The sequence below is a fragment of the Phaenicophaeus curvirostris genome, chromosome 17, assembly GCF_032191515.1.
Source record: "Phaenicophaeus curvirostris isolate KB17595 chromosome 17, BPBGC_Pcur_1.0, whole genome shotgun sequence".
NCBI classification, from domain to species: domain Eukaryota; kingdom Metazoa; phylum Chordata; class Aves; order Cuculiformes; family Cuculidae; genus Phaenicophaeus; species Phaenicophaeus curvirostris.
Genome location: NC_091408.1, coordinates 7,614,178 through 7,641,987, shown reverse-complemented (window position 1 = coordinate 7,641,987; position 27,810 = coordinate 7,614,178). Strand labels below are relative to the sequence as shown.

General features: G+C 51.5%; 1 long non-coding RNA gene across 1 annotated transcript; it reads right to left on the bottom strand.

Annotated features, from left to right (window-relative positions):
• Positions 1–18,428: 18,428 nt before the first annotated feature.
• LOC138728182 (uncharacterized) lies at positions 18,429–24,858 on the bottom strand. Its single transcript, XR_011338681.1, has 3 exons — positions 24,653–24,858; positions 24,431–24,556; positions 18,429–18,925 (listed from the first exon to the last, which is right to left on the bottom strand). It is a non-coding gene; the product is annotated as an uncharacterized lncRNA (long non-coding RNA).
• Between the last annotated feature and the right edge of the window lie 2,952 nt (positions 24,859–27,810).

The following is a 27,810-nucleotide window of genomic DNA, read 5'->3' as shown; positions in this document are numbered from 1 at the left end:
CAGCCACACACGTGCAGGCAAGAGAGGCAGGGACCAAGTTTACCAGCCCGGGAGCAAATGGAGGAAAGTCCTTGGCTGGGCAACAGGAGGCACGAGCAGACACAACTGCAGACAGAGGGTCCCAGAGCTTCTAGGATGCCCCAAAAGATGCTGAGGGCAAAATCCAGAGCTTCTCTCCTCTTTATTGCCTTCTTCAGCTGGCAATTAGCAGCCTCCAATCACACAAATAACACTCTTGCCTGTTGGGGTAATTACTAGCTAATGAAGTGGAGGCAGCGGGGTTGGATCCCAGCCTCCAGCTCGGGTTCTGGCTGGAGCTGGACCTTGGGGATGCTCAACACAAGTTTGAGTAGCAGAGCTGTAAGGAATCAGCCTTTTGCCTCCAGCTCAAGGGGTGGGATGGGTCATACCCCAGACACACATCCTCCTTCAAGCTGGCACTGGGAGGTTTCCATTCCCCAGTTCTCTCCAGGTCCTTGTGCCAGCCTGGCTGGCTCCTGCCCACCCCCAGCACTCCCTGTGCCCCAGCTGCACCACCCTGTGCTGAACTCACGAAGCAAACCAAGGGTAAGAGGAGGTTTCATCTCCTCTCCAATCAGTTTAATCTTTAAAAACCCCACTGGACTCAACATCCCTCACCTTTCCTTGGCCCCTCTGGCTACAAGAGCCCATCTCCTGAAGGCACCTGAGACCCAGACAAGGTGAATGAGGTACAATCCTCACCTTTTTAGTCTGGGTGCAGACTTCAAAACTCATTTCATACCATGACCCCCCACCCCAAGCCCACCATGGATGGGGAAGATGCTGCCTAAGAAACACAGAGCTGACCACGAACACCAAGCTATTTAACCCAGCCTGCCTGGGGTCTGCTGATGGGATGAATTTGGGTTTTTTTTTTCCCTCCAGCTTTATTCCCCCCCACCTCCTCTGGATTATTGCTCTGGGATAGCACCAGCCATGCAGAGAGGAGCCCTGTTCTGCCTCCTCCACTCCTGCCACACAGGGCTGCCTGCACCGCAGGGGAAATGAAGCACCAGGGAGCAAAGTGCTGCATTCCAGCTTTTATAGACTACTACTTATAATGGAGAGGAACAAAAATACTGTAAAATAAAGCACTCGGGGGCGCCAGCCTAAGCATTAAATAGGCTTCTGCTAAAAAGCTGCTTCGACTGAAAAAGCTTCATGATTTGGATCGAAGGCATTACCCTGATGACGAGAAGGCTGAAGCTTCGATGAAACTGAGGGGACAGGCAGCACCATCGCAGTAAAGGGGCTCTTGTTGTCCTCCTGGGCCATAGAATGCTCCCTCCTGGGGTATGAGATGTTCCCCGCTTGTCTCCCTCCCACCAGCCACTTATAGAGCCCCAGGAGAGCACCCAGTCCCCCAGATTTTAGACCTCCCATCCTGTCTCTGTGGAGCAGCACTGCCCTTGCAAAACATCCAGAGGATTTTGCAATGTTAATGGGCAGCACAACTGCTAATGTGTAAACTTTTACTGCTCTGGAGAACAAAAGGGGAGTTTAGGGAGCAGACATTTCCTATTAAGACACACTAATGAAATGTGAAAATGTTTTACTGTGCTGTAATTTTATATATTTTTGAATGCAGCCGCAGCTGCAGAGCTGTTCTGTTTGAGGCTAATTTAAGTACCAATTAAACTGGGCTAAATTACAGCCAAGTACGCCGTGGGAACTGATGTGACAAGGGACGTGTCCGGGAGCCCCAGATCTCACTGACCTTGCCACCACCTTTCAAGCTGGTTTGCAAGCAGGATCAAGAGCTGCTGGCTCCTGGCACTCACTGAAGGGTCATGACAGGTCTCTGAGGATGGGGGGATTTGCCAGATGGGGCAATGTGATGGCCCCAAACTTCCCATGGACTCCGGAGCTGTCAGGAGAATCTGCACACGCCCAGTTCTTGGAGAGGTCCTTGTCCACACTGGCTGCCAGTCAGGAGCTTGGATGAAGTCAGGGCTGTGGCAAATCTTCCTGCTCAGCCAGGGACCTCCATGCCGCCTCAAAGGAGCTGTGATATCCTTCCCAGAGCATCTCCTCAGACTCCAACTTCCTGACCAACACCGGGGCTGCTGCTACATGCTCCATCCTGCACATTGCTGAAGCCACCGCTCACCCCAGATGCCTCCTGGGGAAGTTGATTCAGCTCAGATGAAAACCTCATTTTTCTGGAGAATGAAGGAGCTGGTGGGATTTTCTTCCTCCTGTTGGGTAAACGAAGGAATAAAGTACCAAGGGCTGGGTTGTGCTCACTGGCCTCAACTTTGTAGCATCCTGAGTAGGACTAGGTACCAGCTCTCCTTAGCAGGGAGGGAGTCCAAAGGCAGCACTGGTGTCCCACCACCCTTGGTCCAATGTCGTGTGTGTATTTTAGGGCATAGAATGTGTTCTCAGCAGTTTGGGTTTAGGCTGATTTGGTTTGCTGATGATAGCTGTAGGATTTGCTCCAGCAAGGGTAGGTCAGAGGAGAAAAATACAACTCTCTGCGGCCAATTCTTTGCAGGGACAAGTCTATGTGATAAGCCCTGAGTGCCAGATTGGTTTTTTGTTCTCTTTTGTTTGGGGGGTGGTGTTGGTTTTAATATTGAGGGACCTAGGGGCATAGCATCTGTCCACCCCCACATCCTCCTCAGCCCCAGACATCTAGGAATGCAGGGAACCATATGCCACTGCACAGGGTTGTCCCTGCAGAGTGTCAGGCATGTAGAGGTGTCCTGCAGAGAACTGGTGTGGAGAGTTGTCCTAAATCCACTTAGAGGGCTTCAAAAGAGCTGTAGGTTGATATTTGGACCAGCAGTCAGCTCAGCTGCTCCCATATCCCCCAGTACTTGGAGCTGCCAGCTTTCCTAAGGGTATTTTATTTTTCTGATTGATTTAGGCAATTACAATAAATCCCAAGGCCCCTGGTTTCCATCTGAGTCAAGTTAGGTCCAATTTGGCTCAGAAAGACCAGGTCTTCCCTCCCCCAGCCTGTGTTTACAGCCTTTGTGACTGGGACCCCCCAACCCTGCAGCCCCCCTGCCTGCCCCTCACCTTTCCTGCAGCCGGACAGACAGACAGATGGACAGCAGGGTTGGCACAGAGCTCCAGGTGCAGGGCTCCCAGCCCACTCCCACCCACCAGGGACACCCCCCCCCTTCCTTGCTTCTCCCAAAAATACAGGGCAGAGGCAATCGAGGGCTGCTGGACATCACCTGCTGCCCATCAAACAGCCAAGGCTGATGAGGAAGGAAACCCCATTCCCAAAACACCCACCTGGCTTCTCACCTCTGAGTCCCCTCCCAGGCTTATTGCCCGCTCTGAAAGACCCTTGTCACTCCCGAAGCCCCTCTGGTGACAGCAGAGCCCTCCTTCTCAGAACTTCCTCTGCTCCCACTGCCTTTTACGAGTGTCCATTAACCAGGCCATGCTTCATAAACTCCAATTAGCAGGTTGTTTCTATCAGCCACCATCAAGCCCCAGTGCCCATGGCTGGGCCAGCAATAGCCCCAGGGAAGCCGGGCTGGCTCTGACACCTCCCGGTGATGCTGGTCCAGCACCCACGGGCACAGATCCCACTGCTGGAGGAGGCTGCAGCCGGGCACAGACCTCCTGAGAGTCCTGCTAGCTCCTCTTTAATTAATCCAATTACAACGTTGCGTTGGCAGTGCAACCAGTGGATTAATTGCTGTTTGCTCCAGGTAAATGGCAGGCGGAAACACTCCCGTGTTCAAACAAGCTTATTATTTGCTATTAACTCTAAAAAGCCCAGCCTCAAACCTGGCTGGTGAAGAAGGCAGACCCACCACCAGCATGATCCTCATTGAGAGACTCCTCCTTGGGCTCATGGAGCATTTTTAGAGAGCTTGAAATGCTCCCAAAAAACAAACTCTCACCTAAGACTGGAAAAAAAGAAATAGATTAGGGGGACAATGCTGGGAGCAGGAGCACGGAGTGGAAATCTGCTTGCTCTCAGATATGTTTTTAATGGAAACAAAGGAGCTTATTGTTCAGACTGTTAAGATGAAAGCGTTAAGAGTAAACAGATGCTGGTCACGATTCAGCGCTCATTAAGGCACAAGAAGGATTCATTTCATATGCATGATTAACTCCTGGCCACTGATGATTTACACAGCAGATGATCAAAAGAGGATTAATTATTCCACAAATCAGGCTGCTGCCAAGCCGACCCCGGTCCCCACCAGCGCTGCCAGTGGCGCAGCCCGTGGCCACTGAAAGTGGGGACGTTGTGGCCGTCCCTGCTCCGCTGCCGTGCCCAGACCCAGCCGAGTGCTGTCTGCCCCTGCCAAGGGCTCTTTGCCCCCCAGCCCACCCTCCCCACCATCACCTGGTGTCGCTGCCTTGCATCTCCCCAACTGCACCCACCAGGCACCTCTGGCATCCCTGTGTTCAGCATCAAAGGGTGTTTGTGCCACCCAGCCCTGCTGGGGCAGCCGCCAGGGAGGTATTGGCTTTCTGACACCAGCCCGATAATCTTCTCCTCCGTTAGAGGTAATTAACCCAGGGAAGGTTTCTCTCCACTTGACACCTTTTCTTTCCTCTGTGATTGATGGAGTCTCTCCTGTTACAAATCCACGCCGTAATTAAAGGAAGGAACTCCACTCCCTCTACCTGATTTATTTTTTAATACAGTCCCCTTTTGATCCCTTCTCTCTCTCTCTCTTAACTAAATTACGAGCCGTGTATCAACACTCTGGCACTACAGAAGCTGTTCTGCCTTGCTCACTTTCCTCCACCAAGAGGGAAATATTCTCTCTAAGTCTTGACAATGGGGACTTACACAAAAGTTACACTGAGAGTTGCACAAAACACTGGCTCAGGGCTCACAGAGAGCAAACGTGACCCCCTTGAGACTGCAGGTACAGAGCAGGGGGTGATACTGTGGGTTCCTTTGATAGGAATGGTTGGACTCAATGATCCGGTGGGTCTTTTCCAACCTGGTGATTCTATGATTAATTCTTTGCAGCAGCTCCATGTCCCTGGTGTTGAGGCTGCGAGGGGACACGAGGCAGCTGGAGGGACCATGGCCCCACTCCAGGCCTCACTCTCCTGCCTGCATCCCAGTCCCAAGGAGGAGAAACTCCTGTCAGAAACAGCACCTGGGCTCTGCTGGGCTTGTTGGTCTTTGGGAACAACAAATTGCCAATCTGCAAAGCGTCTTCACCTGCTCTGGGGCTCAGTCCATCCTCAAGCATCCCAGCACATGCGGTGCCCATCACTGCTATGCCAGTAGCATCCCTCTTGTGCTGTAACACCCCCTGGAGCTCCCAGGCCTCGCTTCCCTGCACCTCCATCCCTACTCAGAGACCGCCACTAAGGGAAAACTGGACATCAGCCACCTCATAAGACAGAGCCCCTGGTCACCCACCCACTAGCTATGGCCAACGTGCGTCACTGCAGCTGCCAGTGGGATGGGGAAGCCGAGTGTCACTGGGAGTGTAACGGTGCCATAACCCTTTCCTGTGCAGTCTGGGTGATGACAGATTTTTTAATGAAGGATAACGGCATTTTACATTTAAATGTACTGCGCTGTTGACTCCTGACTGCAGCAGCCCGGGACAGGAGGGGTAAATCAGGGATGCACTCGGAGCCTCGTCCCACTGGAGGCATCTCCCGCAGACACCCCAGACGGAGGAGAGGGGAGGCAGGCACCCGCGCGCTCCGCTTCATCCCCCTGCTGAGCGCCAATGAGCCTGATGTTAATTTAATGAACTTCTGATGATTATCACCTTTATTTTTAAGTATGAATTCCTGCAGGAGTCACCTTCAGCAAGGAAAGGCAGCCCCTCCCCGAGGCGGCGGGGAGATGAATTGATTGCCTGTATCTGATTAGCAATTACACTGGCGCACTTCAGCGGTAAATACTGTCACCCTGGGCTGGGGATGAGGTGATGGCAGATTGCGGGGTCCCTGGGGAGGGGACAGGAGCAGCACTTCAGCATCTGGATGGTGCTGAACACCCACCCTGGGCTCAGTGTCCACACAGCACAGAGCAGGAGGGCACAGGCACCTCCTGGCCGGAGGGGACTGTCCCTAACAGAACTTGCTTCCCAAAGATTTTCAAGACTCCGTGTGGAAGCTGCTGAGTTGAGCTCACCGCCTCTCTCTCCCCTGGGATAACTGTCACCCGCTGGCAAAGCTGCCAGGCTGGTGCGTACAGACATTTATGAGTTGTGTCTTTAATACAGCGCTGGATTATTTGCTTTATAAATTCTTAAGAAGAGATTTATAGATGAGCTATTACTGGTATTACAGACTATTAATAAATCAGTTAAACCTACATGAAAATACTGAATTCTGCCCCTTTACGTAGGCATAATTAACATAAGAAGGGACACGAGGCAGAGTGCAGGAGGAGATAGTGGTGGTGCCCAGCCACTGTGTCCCCTGGGCCACCTCTCCTGTCCCTGGAAGCCACCAGCCACCTTCCCCTACCCTGTGGGGATGTGGGACGCACAGGGCCAAGTGAGCCATTCATCAGCTCCCATGGCAAAGCTGGGGGTGCCTCAATCTGGGACACAACTGCCTGGACACAAAGGATCCCAGCACATCCTTGTTTCCCAGCTGGCAGAGGTATCGCAGGAGAAGCAGAGGGTTTCTGCATGCTGGAGCTGGCATTGAGGTGCTCAGGAGCATCAAAGAGGCATGGGGATGATGCTGCAACTGTGCCGCCTCCTCTGATTCAGGAGGCGAACTATCTGCAGAGCTGGATGCTCGGTGTACGCAAGCTGTTTCTGGAAAAGCCTCGATGGAGAAAAGCCATCTGGAGATAGGCAGGAGCGGAGCCACAGTTCGGGGAGCAGCTGGTGGGTTTTGAGAGCTCTGATGTGCAGGGAAAATACGGAGTCTCCCCTTGGTTCCCAGACAGAGCATCCTACATGGTCTAGATGTCAGGGGGTGGATTGCCCCTCTAATTCAGAGTGAACAAAACCCAGTGCCTTTATCCTACTCATACCCTTACCCACAGCAGTTTCCAGCCCAGGGAGGTGCTCAGCTTCTCCACCACAGAGTTCAGCCCTAGAGACCAGATCCTGACACTGTTGTGGGTTGTAGGAAACCTGGGGTGGAGGAAATTAACCCAACATCAGCTCCAGGGCTGGGGTTACCATCTTCCATGAGACCATCTTCCTGTTAAAGAAAAACGTTGAGGAGATGTGTAGCATGAGGATGGTCCCACTGCTTCACCCGGATGCCTGGACAAGGAGAGGGGCTGGGAGCAGGACAGGGATGGCAACATTCCCACCACAATGGCCCAGTGTAGGAGCCCCCATGAGAGCCACGACATCTCCAAAGGAGCACAGGGGCAGAAAACCAAACAAAACCGCAATATTTTCCTCCGCCACCGAGATTCGATCAGTGCTGGCTGGCTGGGTTTGATTAAACCTTTCATTTATTTCATTTGGAAAGAACATCATTTAGCCACCTGATTAAAATCAAATGAGACCCAGAAGAAGGGTCACAGTACATCCATATCCCCAGACCCACCATGTGCGGGATAGGCTAGGGATGATGGTGGCACCTCAGGGTACCTTCAGCATCCTGCTCAGGGGCTCCCCAGGCTGCCGGCCCCTCTGCCAGCCTTTCTCCAGCTCAGGATGCAACCTTGTGGCTTCCGTGCTCCGTGGGGCTTGCAGGCACAGGGGACCTGCGTGGACAAGGAAGACCCACCATGGGGTGCAGGCTGCTTCTCCAGCAGGCAAGGGCATCAAGACACAACCCCTGGTGAAAGGACACCAGTGGACCATGGCCACCCAGCCATAATCAGCCTGTGTCCGTGAGCTGGACCATCCCCAGGTCCCTGAAGTTCCCAGGGCAGCAGAGCTCCAAGAAGGTGCAAGGACAACGCGATCCCATCCCTGATGGGGCCCAGACAGCTGCTGGGGAAGCAGCCCTGCTCTCCAAAACCATCTTCATTCAGCCTATTCAAACAGGCACTCACAAAGTTGCTGCTCTGGCAAGCTCTCATCTCCTTTACCTATTAGTCTTAGATGAACTGGTTATTTAAACAGCACTTAAGTATTACAGCTGCTGGCTGTAAAGTGTCTGCATGACACAAGTCCCCGTCCCTAGGCACTTTGAAAGCCTCTGTGTAAAAGAAATTAATAATAAAGCAAATTCTACTTGAATGCAGCTTCTGGAGAGATAAAGCGGTGGCAAGGGGAGCAGTGGAGGCGAAGGGATTTAACCTCCTCTCCTCTTTCCCACCTCACTGTGCAGTGACAGGCTATGCCAACTTCAGAGCGCCACAAACCCAGGTCAGATTGAAACCAAAACACACTGAGGTCCATCAGGCTTTCTGCTCGGGGTTGTTCCTGATGGGCGTCTGAAGTTTAATGGCCCACTGTCAGTGGAGTGTTTTCTGAGTAGGCTGGGTTTCCTTCCCAGTCCAATATTCAGAAGCCAGAAGGGATGGAGTTGCCTCCTGATGCCAGTGGGGTTTTGCCCAGCAGCCAGCAATCAATGCTCAACGCCTGTACCAACCATTTCCAACTTCAAGTTGCTCCTAGCTGATGATGTTTCTTAACTTTCTGATGGACGGAATTTCAGGAATCTCAAGCCAAACACTTCTACAGCCTCAGCCTTTGCCATATCGATGCAGAAGCAGACAAACTCACCAGCCCTCCATGGAGCCACCCTTGATCCCGATGACCATGCAGAAGGAAAAATGCACTTTAAAAAGATGCAGGTTCACAAGGGCTAACCATAATTCACCATGGACAGGAGCAAGAGGCCAGCATGGAGGAAGAGCAACTCCCACAAGTTTCAGCCCCGAGGGAGATGTGGTTTCTTCCCATTTTTCAGCTGGAGTTTTTGGGGATTAGTGCTACTTGTCTGCAAAATATCCCTGGCTGGGGAAGTGCCAGTGGTTGGGACCTTGGCATCATGGCTCCACCAGACACCACGTGGCCATCATTGGTGGTGATTAATGAGGTGTCTGAGCTGTTGCTCAGCATTGCGATGATTCTGTAAAGGAATAAGATATATTAAGGGAAAATGCTTGTGGGAGAAGAAAAGGGCTGGGCTATTCACCCCAAACCTTGCAGACCCCGTGGAGAGACTCTCATTGGCTTCTGACTATTCTGACAGGAAACATCCAGCCCCAGTAGGATGTCATCTCAGCAACATCCCTCCCAAGAACCATTTCCTCTCGATTTCTAAGGGGATTTGTCTTTCAGGGGCCCCATGGGTGCTGGTAGGAGAGAGAGGCAGGAGCCAGTCCCACCTGCCTGAGGAGAGCAATGTAATGTCATTCAGAGCTGGGATCTTACCTCCAAATCCCTCTTTCTTTGACAAGAGCAGAAATCATCCTCTCAATCTTCAGACAACAGTTCAAAGCCTTTACATCATTCTCAAGACTCATTAGCAGCTAAATAATAATCCAGGATAAGTCTTATCAAGGCGTAAGAAAGGCAACACAGTCAGTCAGTGATGTGGGGGATCCATGGCTGGAGGAAGCATCATGTTCCTGGTGAAATCCAACATATCCCAGGAAAACGCAGGCTCTTCCTAGAACAAACAGCAGACTTAGGAGTTAATCCTCACCAGAGGAACATATTAAACAAACCCCACTTTGGACAGAGGGTCTGTTTGCTTTACTTGTATTAATACACGTGTGCTTGGGCAGGTGAACAGCTGAGCTCTGATCACTGTTGACTAGCCCAGGTGTCCTCAGGTAGGGAATGTCTGACCCCGTAGAGGACAGGTTAAGTGTGGCACAGAGCTGATGGTCAGGCAGTATCCCAGGGCAGGAGGCTTTAAGCATAGGCACACAGTGTAAGACCTGGGACATCCTCAAATGCAAACAGTGGCAAGCAGAGAAGAGGCTCTGAAGGCTCCCTGTGATGCCCTCATCCTCTTCTTACACATCATGGCTGGGCACTGAGCTCACAGATCTCCAGCACAGCCCAGAACGATTGCCTTTCTTGATCTGGACTCCTATCTGGTGCCACTGTCCCACTGCAAAGGCTGTCGCTGCAGGATGCAGGGTGCTTCCCAAGCTGTGGGTGAAAGCCTTGCAGCCCTACCTGCCTAGGGGTGCTGTTCCTTTACTTCCAACCCCCGTTTTCCCCAGTACCTCCAAATGCTAGGAAGAAAAATAAATAAATAATCAGCTGCAGCAAACTGTCTGCACCAGAACATTTATTTCACATATGGATCATTTATTTTCAATTATCGTGGTCCACCCTCCCCCCTTCCTCCCTCCCTGTGCACTTGGAAGATTGCTGGTGAAAAGTTTGCAGAGTTGCAAAAAAGCTGTGGCAGGAGCAGCTGTTCCAGCACAAGGTGATGGGACAGAAGGGATGGGGACAGTGCTGGGAGGATGGCAGCCCAGCGGGAGGGGTATAAGGAGAAACACCTCAGGGGCCACGGGTCAGATAAGGAGAGACGTCCCTGCTGTCACATCAGCTCTGGACTAACATGCAGAAGGAGATGTGACAGCAGCGAAGCAGAGGCAGTGACAGGAACATCACAGAGGAGGGCAGAGAGAAGGATGAGAGAAGTGCTGGGGGCATCTTTTCCCTCTGGACACAATTTCACCCTCCCAGCCCTAGCCAAGCAACAGCCCTCTCTCCCTTTCCCTGTCCTCCACAGACCAGAGCCAGGCTGTAACCTGCTCTCAGAGCCTCAGGCGAACCGGTGCTTAGGGATGGAGCCAAATCATCCCAGACTTGAACTCTGGGATGCACCATAGACAATGGTTGGAAAACCCAAGCCCACCCCAGGTCCCTACATGTGGGTAATGCGCTTGTGCAACCTCCACCACATCCCACAGCATCCCCATCCCTCGAGGGGATGCTGCAGCTGCAGCCCAGGCACGGAGGTGCGGCACTCATCGTCTTTGCCCTACACTTGCACCTCAAACAGCTTTTCATTCCCAGGTCTATCTCAGTCAAAGCCATTTGAAGATCTCTGACATATCATGAAGGGTTCAGCAGCCTTGAAGATTTGTATCAGAAAGCCCCAATTTATTGAATTAATGCTGCAGAGCAAAACCATGACTGCTTAACAACTGGAGTATCAGTCTTTTACAGCAACATAACTAATAAGGCCATTAATACAAACTGGGCTCACTGCTGACATTTATATCACTCTAAATCTCTCTCTCAGCACTGGAATTATTTATGCCATCCCAGGCACTCGAGAAGCACTGTCATCCTTTATCAGGCTGAAAGATTTAATCCAAGAGGCGACAAATATAAACATAATTTTAAAAAAGGAGCTCAAGAAGAGCTGGGACAGGCCCCCATGCAAACAGGCAGGGATGGGGACCTGCACCCCACCTGGGTCCCCTTGAGACCAAACCCATCTGATGTACCTGGCTGTTGTTCCCCACGTGCACCAGATTTGCCTTGAGCAAGGAAAATTTGGATGATTTTAAGCGGGGATCATGGAGGTAGCCATTCCCCTTCTCACTGACACCTCCTCCAGAGGAGATTTCCTTGCAGAGCCACAGCCTGGAGCAGCCAAGGAGGCTGAAAGCTGTATAGGGTCAGAAAGGTCTAACCTCCCTCCCCCAAAAAACCCATCCCCAGCACTAACCAAGCACCTGGGAAACTGCAAATGAGAAGGTGGGGAGGGCAGAAGATGGGAAAGGAGAGGAGCCTGACAGACTTTGCTGAGTAGTAATTATTTCTGGCATTATCTGTGCAGAAAGATAAGGTTTTCATTAATAAACTTGAAGAACAGGGCGAGAGAGAAGCAGCAACAACTGAGTGGTGGGCAAGAGCTATGAATGAACCACACCAACCAGCGAAATGCAATCAGGCACACGGAGCAATTAGGTGGCTCAGCCAGCAGCAGTGGCAGTGTGGGGGACAGGAATGAGCAGCCAAGCCTCTCCCCACTTCGCTTTGTTTTGCAGGCTACCCATAATTCACGACATGTTGGAAATGAAATCGTTAGTAATCTTTCATAGGCAGGGCCTTATTAAACCCACTATCAGCACTTCTTTAATTGGAAGGAGATAAACCCAGGCCAGTGCGTGAAGCAGAGCGAAGATGTATCAACTCGTTACAAGCCTCGCTGCAAAATAAATGCAGGGGCACACGTGTGTGCACAGGGGATGAGGGGTTGCAGGAGCTCAGAAACAACTGGTTTTGATTTTTATCTCTCTGAAGGAGCCCTGGGGAGGCAGAAAGATGAGGGGAAGCCTGTGGTTTGCAGTTTCCCCTGCCCCAAGAGAGGTGAGGATACTTGGTGCACCCAAAAGGGTATATTGTGGCAAACAGTTAAAATCAGGATGAAAGAAAACCCTTTCCCTAAAAGCTCACCCTCTCTGAATGACAATTCCATCCCAAAGAGCCACCTTGAGTGACTTGGGACCCCAGGCAGCAGCCCCCACAGCCCAACCCGCTCCCCCCGGCTGCCTTCTCCATCCCTGCTCCAGTGCCTGCGGCTGCTCGGGGTGACGTTTCCATCAGCCCCGCTGCTCTCTCCAGGAAGCTCTGCTGCTCTGGCTCTGTCCCCAGGTAGCTGTTTGCTTTGATTGCTGTTGCAAGCAGATAGCATCCTACCTGATGGGGAGACGTCCAGCCCTCCTGCGAGAGCCCTTTGCTTTCCAAGAAGCCAGAGCTCCAGGGCCTCCAGCAAACTTTATTCACAGAGACTAAAAACGGAGAGAGATTGGAAAGGTGGAGAGAGAATTGCTTTTCTCTGTTTTATTGGAGCTTTAAATGGCTCTCCTTAAACTGCAGCATTGCAAAGGAGGCAAGAGGCATGTGGAGGTGAAAGGACAATATTTCTTGAGGCAGGGCGACGTGCCATCTTGGTAAATATTTAATTAGGAGTCAAACTACTTGACCAAGGAGATCTGCCTGCAGAGATTTATTGGACACAAACAGCATCTCTTTGAAAAAGTAAGCAGCTCATCAGGACATATTTCTTTCTGCTTGAACCTCAACCCACACTTTAGCTATTTAAAGCCAGGGTAACTTGATAAATCCATTTACATCAGTTCAGCCCAGAGATGAGATGGGCTCAGGGGGCTGGGAGTGTTGGCCCCTCACTCTGTCCCAGCCAGGGAAGGTGCTTTTAAACCCTGTCCTTGTAACAGAGACTATTTTCTCTCCTCATCTTCCTTCCCTACAAAATTTGGGAAATATTCATACAAACGACGCAGTTCCTGAGGACCCACTCACATCCCCTCCTGTGCATGGGGTGGGGGTCTGGGGCTTCGCTCTGGGTGGAGGTTTCCTACCTCCCCTGCATCCCACCCTGCCAAACGTATATGGGTGGGCAAATCCTGCCTGGCACTGTAGGAAAACAGGACACACAATCCCTGCTGCAGAAGGCAAAATTTACATTAAAGCCTACCTAAGCCAGGATTTGTTTGCAGCAGTGGTGCTGGTGATGTGTGACCACAGGTCCTCTCCTTCCAAGCCAGCCTTGCAGAACTCTTGCAGATAATCCATTGGCTCCGGAGAACTCAAATATGGGCAGCCACAGCCACATCCATCTCCAATCTCACTCAGAGGAGCCATGGGATGGAAGCATCGAAAATCCTCTTTGATTCTTTTGATGAACTGGCAGCAAGATGGGGAGGTTTGGTTGGAAATCTCCCCTTGCTGGCTTAGAGACAGGATCAGGTCCATCAATAGCTCAGGAACCCACAAAACACAGCTCAAAGTCCTGTTAGGAGGGGGAAATAATGGCTCTATACACACCCACAAATGTTATACTTGCAAGTCAAGCCTATATTTAAGAAATCACTAACACTTAAGGAGCTAAAACCCCAGCGTATGTTTGATGGAAAAGGTATATCAAGCTGCCCAACTTTGACTGTGTCCTCCAGTGCCTTCAACACATTCGCAGAGCAGCTCAACCTGGGTCCCAGATGGGAAGGACTGCAAGGATTTAACCTCCTCTGCCTCTGAGTCCATTCCTCCCTCGTACTGCCAGACTGGCACCCGTTAGAGTCAGCTCCCCAGTTCCCATTGAACTTTGCAGGGAATTACTGGCATCTCCTTTCTGTGCATCTTTTCCCTCTTGGTCATTCAAATAGAGGGAAGTTTTCATCATTTTCTTCAAGGTGCTAAGGTGCTGCTTCTGCTGTGCTGCTTATCCAGAGCAATTCATGTGCCACAGACTCAGCCAGATCAAATGAGGATGGCAGCAGCCAGAGCAGCTTTGCTTCCAGGTTCCCCCACCATGTCAGGACCCAAGGTCCTCAGTCCAAGCCACATGTGGTACCTCCTAGCCCTCAGCCAGGTAGAGCCAACCTCAAATCAAGTAGAGTTTGGTCCTAAGTTAAGATTAAAAGAAGAAAACCTCAAAATCATCTCATTGAGGAAAAGCTGAAAGGCTGAGCTCCCTCCCACTCCAGCTCCTTTGCCCTCAGAAGGAGAGCAAGCAAACTTTGGGCTGCGTAGTGAGGAATTGCAGCACTCAGTGGATGCAGCTGGCAGAACACTGTCATCTGTGGCTGCCGTTCAAATTCATTAACCACAGCATCGTTCTGCTAGTGCTGCCAGCCCGCAGTCACTTCCCCGTGTCCAGAAAACACGCAGGACATGAACGGGAGCTGCTTGGGGTGCACGTGGGACGCAGACCTGCTCCACTGCTGCCTCTGGGTTTACACCACCCCATCACCTCTGCTTTGCTGCACAGAGCTCTCCCACAGCCCTGACAGCTAGAAAATGTCTCGCCATCCAGTGCAGCAAGAGGATCAAAGGCAGCAAGCGAGAGGCCAATATGAGACTCCCTTGGGAGGGAGATCAGCCTAACCCTGGCACCACAATACAGGAGGGGGAAGCTCACATTGCATTGTGCAAGACTGAAGAGGGGGATAAAAATCCCACCCTCTGTCCTTCTAGGATCTCTTTTCTCATGCCTTATCACACAGCTTCTCCACAAGCCAAATAAAACCTTTCTCCAGCCCATCCAGGTACCAGCAGTGACTTGCCCTGCTTCGCTGCAAAATCACCAAAAACAATTGCCCAGCTGTAGAAAATTTAAGAACCTAAAAAAAGAAATGGAGCTGAACACCAAGAAAGCAAGCAAACTCCACCATGGCTAATTATCTGCTCTTAATTGTCAAAAAAAGATGGATTGATGGAAGGAGTTGGTAAGCAGGATGATAGCAGGAAAGTTCTTGAAGGCAAGCACTGGAGTAGGATCCAAAAGCAAAACTTTTCCTGATCCGTGGGCTGTTAATTATCTAAACACAGGTCCCTTGGAGCTGCCTGAGTGAAGATTAATTAGTTTTTGAAATAATAGCTAAATTGATACTGTGAAAGAGCCTGGATTCCAAAATAACAGCTGAAAATTAGCCAGCGTGTTTCTCCATTTCTCTTCACCGTGTTCAGGAGGACATTTGTCTCTGTTGATTTCTCAGAAAAGAGCTATTAATCAAATCAGCAGATGGTCCTTCCCACCTCTGTGATGTTGCAGAAAGACAACAGGGAGGAGGAGGAGGAGAAGGAGGAAGCAAGTGTTAGGGAAAAAAATCCCCAAGCCCAGTGATTAGAAACTCCAGAGGCCATGTCCCCAGAGCAGGATGGATCTGCTCAACTGGAGTAACTCTCCTGGAGATGAGGAATGACTCTTGTGACAAGCAGGCACTGACAGATAAGGGATATGACTGTCTTTAAAACAAATTACCTGCACTAATCCCAAATACTGGGATTTGTGTCTCCTGGTTCACCCAGGTTTGACATCAAAGTTGTCACCACCTGCCAAAGCTTTCACCTGTGAGTGGGCCACACACGTGTACAACTTGTTCCTGTATGTCCCAGGGGTGTGGGCATGCTGGCTTGTCCCTCCTCAGTGATGCTCACTGTCACCCTCTCCCACCTGGATGCAAGTTTCATGGAATGCGCAGGAACATCTCCATGCAGGAAGATCTGTCAGCATCAGTGACAGCTCTGCTGTCACATGTGGCCATTCAAGGGGTTCAGGAGCTGTCAGATCTACACACGTGCAAGGAGTGTGATGGCACATCTCTTGTTCCCTGGGAAAATCAGCCAGCAGGAGTCTAGGATCCTTCCAGCAGCCTTTCAGTGCTCCCTACCTTCCTGGGCATGCACCCTGCACTGAGGGTGGCGTTGGCCATTGCCACAGCGAGGTGAGCAGCTCTGAGCACAGAGCCTGCAGAAAAACCCTCTCGGCAGGTACCCATGTAGGGAGGATCTCGCTGCCAGGAGCGACTCTGCTTTCCCAGCCCGTGGTGGTAGGATCCTCCGGGGAAGCAGTTCAGTGTTACAGCCAAGTGACAGCGCAGGCGGCTGAAGGCTGCTCCATCAATCATACCAGCCCCCACTCGCGGAGCCCCTTGTCTTGAGAGAGCGTCTGCTCCATCACACATGCACAGCTGACATGCATAAAACCCTTTGCAGCATTTATTGATGTACATTACCTTGGATTTTATGGCATAATAAATAACGGGGGAGAGGCAGACACCCATCTCTTCAACGCCGTCTGCACCACATCGCCCACCCTTTTTGGCTTCTGAAACCCAGGACTGCAGACAACGTCTTCCCCAGATGTCATTACACAGATACCCCACCAGCAACATGCATCCAAGGGACACGCGGTTGTGCTCCCGGGCAGGGAGGCCCAGACCTTGTTCCCTTTCCTATTCAGCAGCCTCTAACAAACAGGCATCACCAGCTACCATCAAAAAACATCCTTCCAAGCTGCTCTTTATCTTTGGCATCAAAAAGTCACAGCCAAACGAGGAGCATGCTGCTCGGTGCAGGGTGCTTCTCCTCCAACATCAGCCACGGTGCAAGGCTGAGATTTTCTCCATCAAGGTGACAGCCACGCTCTTTGCAACACAGAAGTCCAGCAACCCCCTGTAGACCCCTGCTGTGCTCTGATCCTGGAGCAGAGACCACTAACAGCCAGATCCGCTCTCACTTTACACTGCTCATCAGCAGGATCAGACCTCAGTAGTTTGTTACACTACAGAGAAGGCTTAAGCAGCCCTCAGAGGAAAGATTCGATTAGATAAGGAGGAGCAGACAACAAGCCCAGAGCAGAGGGAAGCCACACCATCTCCAGGAGGCTTGGTTTATCCACACAGGGCTCAGGAAGCACTGGATACCTATCGCCGTGTCAGCTGGTGAGCAGCAGACATCTCATTAGTAACGCTGGGGTCCTGCTGCTCCACCAGCCTGGGCTGAACCAGCTCCCAACAGGGGAGCTGGTTCCCTCAGCATTCCCCTCAGCAGCAGATCAAAGGCAAGGCAAGGAGAGGGAGGGGGAACACACCTTGTGGCAGCATCATCCTCAGCTCCTGGAGTTCCCGAGGCACAGGCTTCAGGCTGCCTAACCTTGTGGTCTCGCCCCGCTGCAATGCCTTAGCTAGATTAATCGCTCCTGCCATGGGCAAGAGAAGTCAAGTGGAAGCCGACTCCTTGGCCGTTACTCTGATTTTGCATCCGTCACTTACTGTGAATAAAAACAAATGACAGTGAGAGTAGCAACCCCCCAGCCCCGCATCCATCAGCACCGCGCAAACACCCAGAACGGGGTGAGGAGCACCCATCACTCACTTTGCCCTTCACTGTCCAATGAGCCACTGATTTACCTCCAGGTGCCAGGGAGACTGAAGCAAATTAGAGGTACACCTCCCTCAAGAAGAGTCTGGTGGTGCCCCTTCTCCTGTGGAGAGGCCAGAAGCAGCCTTCTTGTCATAGGTGTTGTCAGTGTTGCTTCTGACAGAGAATCCAAATACACATCCTCAGCTGGGAAGACACTTCTATTGCCAGTTTTTGGGATGTCTCTACTAAAAAACAGAAGTGAGGGGAGCACCATGGCCCAAGGGAAGGGCTTCAGGAGCTGTTGCAGAGGCATTGGACGCACAGCATCCACACCATCTCCTGCCTTCTTCAGCCAGGCATCATGGTCCCTGGGAGGCAAGGACAGCATGCTGGGGAGCAGATCCACCTCCCAGGCCAGACCCTGGCTCTCAGCTCTGCTTGAACGTCTCCTTACCTGGTGTTTTCACCACGGGCTTTTTGACCCTCTGAGTTCTCCTACCCAACCCTTGGCTGTCTGCAAGCACAAACACCAGCTCTTCTGGGCTCTCCAGCCCAGCTAGCACTGTGGGATGAGAAGACCATCGCTTTTCTGGATTCCCTTTTAGGTATTTCCCAGCCTAAGGGGCAGAGACAGTTTTCCATTCCCTTTTACAAGGTGATTAAATGCTACATTTGTAAAACATTTCATTCTGGGAAACAAATTGTGTAAAACACACTCAGTGGGATCTAACACAGACTGATACAATCAGCCAACAGTGAGGACTTCTCTCCCAGGATTTACCTCCCAGAGACTGGGAGAAGCCGCTTGGACAGCCTGCTGGCTTGCTCCAGCCCAGGCCAGGGTCTCCACCATGCACAGCAGAGAGCTCCAGCCACTCCATCGCAGCCTCCTGGAGCCCTCGGAGCCTGTCCTTGCTCTGGGATGGTCGGGATGATTGCACACATGGCACAGAGACAGGCCAGTTTGGAGAAGGCTTGGGCATTGCATAGAGCAACTCTAGAAGTCCAGCATATCTACATCTCCTGCTGTTGCTTATTTTAACTCTCACATGGGTTTTTCAGAGCTCTTCTGTGGTTACTAGCTGTGCTGCAGCACTCTCACACACCATGCTGAGAGAATAGAATCTGGATTGACCTTCACTCATTACTACGTCTCCAAGCAGCTCCAGGGATGCTCTACCTGTCCACAACCTTGACCAGTACTTACCCAGCAAAAGACAACATTAATCAGATAGAGCTTTTCATACCTCAGACTGTTAACGATGGGAAGCGATGCTGCTTCTCATGGCAGGTGCCAGAGAAAGGAGATCTTACTTCTTCTGGACAGGCTCAAGAATGCTCCAGGGGAAAGCACCGTGGGCAGGTAGCATGCTGGGTTAGGACAGAAACCAAGCCAGCCTGGAGCCTGCATCCACTTGGGTGCATGACTGATTAAAAAACAAGATGAAAAAGAGAAATCAAAATTTCCTGCCCCCAATTTGCTGAGTCATTAATGACTCAAGGGGCTAAATTTAGCTATGGAAGTGCTCAGCAGCAGGGCGAGCGGCTGTTGGCCTCTCCTTAACCTTATTATCAGACCTTTTAAGTAAACCCTTCACCAGCTCAGGAGATTCTGCTCACGCTCCAAGGGGATTAAAACCACCTTTGAAAGCTGGAATAAAGCACAAGTATGTACAGAGGTACACATACAGCTTTCTGGTGGCAATGCAAGACCTGGGAGCGAAGAGACAGAACTCGAGTGCATCACGCTTCATGAGTCATCATAGCAACAGGGAATTTTAAAACCAATTAGGTGTGGGTTCGTTTGCATTGCTCTGAGAGATCTCAAAGAGCCTGGGTGCTGCAAACAACCTGCTGGGGCAGATGTGGCTCAGGGGCTCCTCTGGTCCAGGGAGACATGGCTAAATATCAGCAGGCAGACCTAAAATGGCTTTGCAAGCCCTGCAGGTGCTGGTGTGGCAGCTCAGCCTGGCTTAGGGCAAGAAGATGCCCTGTGCGGGAGACACAGAGCTGCAACCCAGGCCTGTTTCCCTACCAGGCTGCAACAAGGCAGAGGTGATGACTTTCCAAGCAAAGAAAAGTATACGTTCCTAAGCAGCAACAACATCATCTGCAATACAGCCTGACCCAGCTTCAAGCTAAGCTTGCGTTGTGCTTTAATAAGACCCACTTCTGTGAGGTCAATCATTACATAAACTCCGACAAAAACCTTCATCGACCGTTTCCCAGAAAAGCCCAGCCTGGAGAGCAGTTCACCTCCTGCGCTGCTCAGGGTTCACGCTGAAGCAGTGTGTGATCCCGAGAGCTCCTTGTTCCTCCCCAGCACCAGGAGCTGGAGGAATCTGCCTGCCCTGACCTGCCCACGCTTCCCAAATGCTGCTGATGGACCCTTGGCTACAGCAACGATGAAAACAGATTCACACACGTTCACGATCACACGGACTGAAGGCATCATCCCTTCTCCACAGATAACACCACCACATGTGCTGCTTTTCCAACTCGAATAACATCGCTAAGAGCTTTTTTCTTTCCCCCTTTTTTTTTTCATATGCTAAAAATCCATTCCTCCTCCTCACTGCTAGAATTTATTCTGAAGTTTCTCATCGCATCTTTCCGCTTCCCTGCACAATTTCTGTATTTTCCAGGCTCCGTACTGGATGAAGTGCTGTTGATTTCCAGCTCCCACTTTTCACGTTCTCTGCTCACAGTGGCTGCTCGGGCCAGGACACACGCTCTGGCACTCCCTTCTCTGGCTTTAGACATTCCCCTTGGCCCCACACAGCTTCCAGGAGTCCCGGAAAGATGTAAAAGCGTGTGTGATGCTGTGTTCATGCCTTGCTTTAGCATCCAACCTCCTCTTTTATATATGGACTAGAGCAGGGGTTGCAGCTTTTACTTCAGACTGGCCTGGGTAGCAGCATTTCAGCTGCTTCTTTCCAGGCTGGCAAGCAAGACAGGTAACACACATCTGCAGAGGGGAGATAAGGCAATCGGGCACCTCAAACGCCTGAGATCTTATTAAAGGAGAGCTGGCTGGCACGATCCTATCGCTGCACAGAAATATCTGTGACTCTACCCTCAACTGTAACACAACCAAAACAAATCAAATGAGCAGGGTGGTCAGGTTGGGCTCTCCTACAAGGCAGGATGGGCAGGGAGTGAGGAGAGGCTGCCCCTGCCGTAGCCAGGGCCCTGGAAGAGTAGCCAGGAGATGCAGGTGAGAGGATGCGCCACCACAGAAGACTTGCAAGGGGCAGAGATAGCTCACCCAAAGCAACAAGTGAGCTCCTGGCGCATGGCAAGGTCAGGCTCTTCCAGCAACAGGGCAGGATGCTGCTGCAGGGTGTAAGTGCAGGGACTGAGAGACAGTGTGAAGCCTCCTGTGCTGAAATAGCTCCTGAAAAAGCAAATGCCTGGCAACCAGCTTTAACCTGGCTCACATAAATACCTCTCTCCAGCGACCTTAGTGACCAAGTCACACTGTGCACCCAGGGCTGGCCAGAGCTACTGCTGATGGATAAATCTGTGGCAGCTTGAGCCAATCTGACTGCTAACATGGGCAGCAGAGCCCATCCCTGCTGCCCACCATCCTGGGGAGCACATGGGGAGCCAGAGCAGGGCTGGAATCTATAGAACTGGGTTTTAAAGCCACTGGTCCCACGTTCATTTGGGGACACGGGGAATAGGTACCACCTCCCTGCTCTCTAGCCCGGCTCAGTCCATCCCAGCTCCTCTTGAAGAGCTATCAGTCCAGTGGGTACAGCTGGAGAACTGCACCCAAGCATATTTCCACCCCACACTCTTTTCCCAGGGGCAGCACGGTTGGTTTGCCAAGGCTTGTTCCTACATCTCTGCTCCAGCTCCAGCCACGGCAGAGGGAAGTGGGCACCACAGATGACTGAGAAGCAGCTGCACATGGTCTGATACAGGACTTCTGACCACTCTTTCCAGTATTTGTGGGTGACTATGTGCAGTGGCACAGGTTCCTGAGCTCCCATTGCATTCACCTGAGCTGGCAGCCTGGGAGGAAGACACAGAAAACTCCTGGGAATCATGAATCTTCCTGCACTCAAAGTTACAACTTTAAAAAGCAGTAAATATCCTCCAAGGAGCGTGGTCCCAGAGTGATGCCCAGCAAACCAGACAGAGCAGCTGCACCGAGCCAGGGTTTGCCTTGGCAAAGCCAGGGACAGCACTCAGATTTCCAGCTCATTTCTCTCTGCCCAGGAAGCGTGTCCAGGCACCTGGGACCCCAGCTTATCACAGACGCTATCATGTGCAGCTTGTGGCTCTTGGGAACACACACAAGGCAGGGAGCAGTGCAGGGAGGGACACCTGCCAACAAACCCCGCTCGTACCCGTCACACCTGAGAGGAACCAAGGGGAGAGGACTTGGTGCTGCAGGCTCTTTTCTGCCAGAGCAAAGCTTGCGTTGACCCCACAGTGATTTGGTGGAGGGGTTTCAAGAGGCAGTCAGAGCCCCAGCGAGGCTGGTGTAGCAGGGATAGGTGCAAGCAATATCCCAAGCAGTAATACTGCTCTTCTCATAAGATTAAACTGCACAAAAGCCACAAGAATAATAGCAATAAATTCTCCCCACCCTTCCAAAGGGAGGGCAGCTGTGCAGGAGCCTGCTCCAAGCTCTCCTGGGCAGCAAAAGAGGGTGCAGCCTCTAGGTCTTTTCCATGCCTTCTGCAGAAAGCCGTTCCTCCTCTGCGGCGCATATGATGCTGGCCAACGCTCGGTGAGTGTCACAAGAAAATGCCACAGCCTGGGAACAGCCTGCGGCTCGCAGCCCCGAGCAGCCTTTGCCCGTGTCATCGGGTAGAAGGTGCCTCGGTACCACCTCCTAACCCAGCCACGGGAACAAAAGGGGCCTCATCACCCTCCCTCGCATGGTGTGTGCATGGACGGGGAGGAGGAGAGGTAAGGAGGTGTCTCTGCCCTCCCCTTTGCTCTGGGGGATGGGAGCAAACACATCAAGCCCCCGCAGCCAGGTGTGTGGGCAGAGCGTGACAGCATCGCGCCCGTGGATGGGCTCTGCTCCGAAAGGGAAGCTTTCCAGCAGCACTGGGGAACACGGCTGTGCAGGCTAAGAGAGCAAGGAGAGAGGGCTGCTGGGAGAAGAATAGGCCAAGCACCCCAGCAGAGAGTGGACATGAATGTCAGCAGAAGGACCATCACATCCTGAAACAGCGTGACCAGCAGGGCCAGGGAGGTTATTCTCCCTCTGTACTCGGCACTGGTGAGACCGCTCCTCGAACACTGTGTTCAGTTCTGGGCCCCTCACCACAAGAAGGATGTTGAGGCTCTGGAGCGAGTCCAGAGAAGAGCAATGAAGCTGGTGAAGGGGCTGGAGAACAAGAGGAGCGGCTGAGAGAGCTGGGGGTGTTTAGCCTTGAGAAGAGGAGGCTGAGGGGAGACCTCATTGCTCTCTACAACTACCTGAAAGGAGGTTGTGGAGAGGAGGGAGCTGGGCTCTTCTCCCAAGTGACAGGGGACAAGATGAGAGGGAATGGCCTCAAGCTCCACCAGGGGAGGCTTAGGCTGAACATTAGGAAAAATTTTTTCATGGAAAGGGTTATTAGGCACTGGCAGAGGCTGCCCAGGGAGGGGGTTGAGTCACCTTCCCTGGAGGTGTTTAAGGGATAGGTGGATGAGGTGCTGAGGGACATGGTTTAGTGATTGATGGGAATGGTTGAGCTCGATGATCCGGTGGGTCTTTTCCAACCTGGTGATTCTATGATTCAGGAAAAGAAAGCAGCCAGCACAGGGGGCAAACACACATCTGGGAAAGCATAATGCATTCAAACCAGCCAAAAGTCCACTATGGGTTGGCATTGCAGGAGCTGGTATGTCTGTGTTCCCCCACTGAGTCTGCCAGCACACATACTGCCAGGACAACTCTGAGATAACAAGGTCAATATTGACCAGCCCTGGGAAGAAGCCCTGCAGCCTGAGATAACAGCTTGTGCTTCTCAAGATGGGATGATTACAGAGGGTGAGAGCCTCATTTAAAGCAGCCCTGTGGTTTTCGGACTCCACAACACTTCGTTCAGCTTTAGTTCAGGCATCTTGGCATCCCACCGCAGTGAAAGCAGTGAAGTCTCTTTGGGTAAAGAACATCTTGGAAACCTTCATATGAGGTGGAAGGAGGATGTTACTGCCTATTACCTGCAGCTGAAGATATGCTACCTGACTTATCCAGGGCAAATAATGCTTGTCAAGAACAGCGAACTCATTGAACTGCTGTATTGGTTGGTCAACATTGACAGTGAGCGTATTATGAGAGGGAATCAAAGTGCTGCTGCAGAACTAACATGTAGCAGCTCTGCCCAAACTCTCAGAAGCTGATGGGAAAAGGAAAGAGGTGAAAGTGCTGACAAGCCAGCCTCATCTATAGTAAACAAGAACAAGAGCTGACATATAGCTTAAACAATGTATTAACCAACACAGTGGAGGCATGAAGAAAGCTCAGAGAATCAAGGAAGAAATCTATTTCCCTTAAGATGCATAAACATCCAGAACATGATGTTTTTAGGCTTAATATCACCAGATATGTGACAGGGTTATGAAAGGCAGCAGAATTTGGATGAAATCTTAGAAAGAGGCATACTAAAGGGCCAGGGCTACTTTGTGGAGGACTGGGTCAGGCTATTACCTCAGCAAATCGAGGAGACCATTAAGCTGCACGTACCTCTCAGGCTCTAGTAGACCTGGGGTTCCTCAGACAGGTCCCAGAGCAAGCACCAGCAACCCAGCTGAGTATTTGTATGGGGTTGCTCTGCAAATGTTGGCTCATAATAAATGACCATGCTCTACAAAATCATGTCATTTAAGTGTCCTCAGGAGTCGAAGTGCTTAGCCAGATCAGTGTGAACTTGGCACTAGAAGCTCCTCCTGAAGGCAAGACCCCATGTGACAACACTGACCTTATGAGGAAGAGGAGACATCCAGGCAGGAGCAGCACAGGACCATCACCTCGTGTTGAGATTCTTTCAGCAGTTGCAAGGACACATCAGGAGATTTGGTATCACATGAAGAGACATGGGTCTGGTCTCATAGTCAAAAGGAGAGCAGCATATAGAAGATCCATATTTCAGTGAATTCAGAAGCTGAGGTGGTAACTCTCATTGCATGTCCCTTCTGCCTACCTTCCCATAGTGGTGATTTCTCTTCTTAGGTTAGCAAGTGTCACTAAACATGGAACTCAACCTCTGCAGGCAGATGGCTTTTTGCCTTCTTAGCAGCACGCTAACAGGGAAGTGGTGAGGGACAGATGCTCCTGCCTTCCCACGTTAAGCACAAGCTTCAGCTCCAGGATGGCAGCATCAGCAGCGCTTGCTCACGTCAGCGCTGAAAGCCACTGAAAGCAGCAGGAGGCAATAGTAGAGGTGACCTTGGAGTAGGTGCTGGGAAATGAGCTCCACGTTCATTCCCATGCAGCCACAGCTGACCACTGCTCTCAGCCGTGGCTTTACTGGTGTCAATTCTCCTCTGTGGGTCCGCTGCTGCCCCGATGCCTCAGCCTGTGCCATAAGAGGGGACCAGGGACATTGAGGCATCTAGGAAATGCAGCAGGAGCAGGGAGGCAGGAGAACACGGTTCTGGCTTGGTAATGAGCTTTGCATTGCGCTGCATTAACCCAGACTAAATTATCTTTTACACTGCTATGCTTCAGCTAATAGAATAAATAATATAACCGGCAAGCAGCGGCAGATAACTCCTTTCTTTTGGTAGCTGTCAAGGGAAAACTGACTCTTTTATTTCAGCCCCTATGCAGCTAACATGAGGGCCAGTTTGCAGATAACCCAGGTGCCCCTGGAAGGAAGCTCAGCTGTGTTCATCATGTGTCACAAGCACCAGGACAGCCATCCTGGCTGGGGGGAAAGGAACAGCCCGTGCTCTTAATGGAGCTCATAGCTGGGTAAGGGAAGAAAAGCCTATTTAACGGAGTCCGAGCCTTTTTAACCTACCTTCCTGTGAAAGGAAAAAAAAAAACCCACCTAAATATATCCTAGCAGAATTAGGGCTTTTAACCTGTTTGCTTCCTGCAGCCTATTGTCCAGCACGCCAAGAGCTGTTTCTCTGGAAATGGCAACCATAGTTAATTGCTGTTTGAAGTCTTTCCTCCTACAGAGCAGAGCAGCAGCCTAGGAACGCCTGCTCCCTTCCCTGACAGCTCTCTGCAGAACAGGCTTTCCAAGCCATTAGCAGGCACAGGGCCACATCCTGCTCTCCGGAGCAAACCACAAACGGTTCCTGAGGCAAAGGGAGGGTGCAGCTGAACTTTCCTCATCACTCTCTGCTCACTCACCCTCCCAAACACCACGGGCACAATCTAGAAACAGCCACACCAGCCCAGCCCATGGGGCCAGGGTTGCACCAGCATCCCCCAGCACATCACCAGTGGAGCAGCAAGGGTACCCAGGGCCGTGCATCGCTGTGGAACTGCCTTTTTGCTGCTGTGGAAGGCCAGTTCCCCCAGCTGGAGGGGATCCACGAGGGAAGGCAGTGCAGGGAGCCAGTAAATCCCCCCCTCTCCCAGTGCAGAAGAGCCAGTATGCTGCTTTAACACACAACTCCCAGCATCCTGGGATGCCTACATAACCCTCCCTAAAGAGGGGCAGGGTCTACTCCCCTTCTTACCAGCATGCACGCCAATAAATAGCTATTTCTTCCCAGTTTTCTCCCTAGACAAGCAAGATTTAAACCAGAAGCAGAAAAGTACTTGGGATGGGTGCAAAGGGGAAAGCGCTGGGGACACACGCAGGGACCAGTGCAGCCACAGTGGAGCTCAGGGACCCTCTGGCAGAGGGGCAAGCCAGCAGCACATGCTGCAGATGAGGAGTCAAGACAGCAAGGAAAGAAATGTGAACAGAAGGAAAAACACATCTGATTTAATGGGAAGACGTGTACTTTTGCCTAGGCTAGTGAGAAGCACGGGTTTTCAGAAGGCAGAACAGGCATTTCAGCGACAGCTATTGGTAAAGGTTTCTTTTTTAAGGTAATTGCTACAACTCAAGGAAGGAAAAAAAAAGTCTTATCACCAGGCAAGATGTTTTTCCTTCAAGAAATCCTTGAGGTTTGGCGTTCCCATCAGCTTCCTCACAGGATAGAGCCCTTTATCCAGATAACAGCCAGGGCTGGGGAAACCACTTTCTGGGAAGGCTGGGGAGGAACGTGGCACGGCACTGCCCTCTTTGGGTACAGCCACCCAGGCTCAGCGCTGAGCTGGCTTCAGGTGTGATGTACAGCTGGGTCTTTCCTTTGGGTGCTGCTAAAGAAGAGCAACTTTGTTCCCCACTGCAGCACGGTTGAGGTCGAGATGCCCATGGTAGCAGATACTTGCTCCAGCAGCCTCACCCCTACTACCTGATGGCTGAGCGGTCCTATTCCCTCTCACAACTCCAATCCTATCCAAGTACACAAAGAAGCTGGTGCTTTGCTGAAATGGCTGCTGAAGCTTGGGGCAACTGCACGGGAGCTGCAAAGGACTGGCTCATGTGGTCAAAAGGCTGCCAAGATCAGAAAATCCCAGCACTGCAAGGGGGCAGCAAATTGAGTTCTTGGTATTGCAAGAATTGTGGAAAGCTTTGTGTCCTCTTTCATCTCATTCAAACCGTGGCCACACTCCTGGCATCACGCTTGTCACAGCCACACCCTGGGGCTTCGAGAACACCACATGGTAAGAAGATGAAGGTGCATAAGGTACACCTATATCAACCTCCCCTCCACCCCACATCCTCACAACTCAGCCAGGAGAAGACTTCACATCAGCAAAGGGCAACTTCACAGAAGTGGCACGACTGAGGATCAATGTGCATCCTTCCCCCCCCACCTTGCTCCCACAGGGCTATGGTACACGCTTTGGACTTCTTGTGAGACACAAGGAAACATCACTAAGAGAGTAAGATAAGGACCTTAAAACAAGAGAAGTAGCAGCTGAAAGCCCTGTCCTGCAGGCACATGCACCCTCTGGCTGCTGGGTGAAGACCTGCCAGACCCAGGCTACAATACGAATCATCTGCAAGAGGAGCCATGCTGACCTCCCTGATGGATCCTGCCATGAGATCCTTGCACAAACCACAGGGAAGGCAGAGACCAGGTGTCCAGAGAAGCATCAGAGAGCTAGTGTGTTCAGAAAAGGGACATTTTGAGGAAGCTTTATCAGATCAAGCCAGGTACCTGGAGCCAGAAAACTGGTCACTGATCCAGCTCCTCTGCAGATAACTGTTAACAAAGAACTCTGTTCATTAAATAGTCCTGAGGGACTCTGTGCTAGGATCTACCACAAGGTACAAGAGGTGTG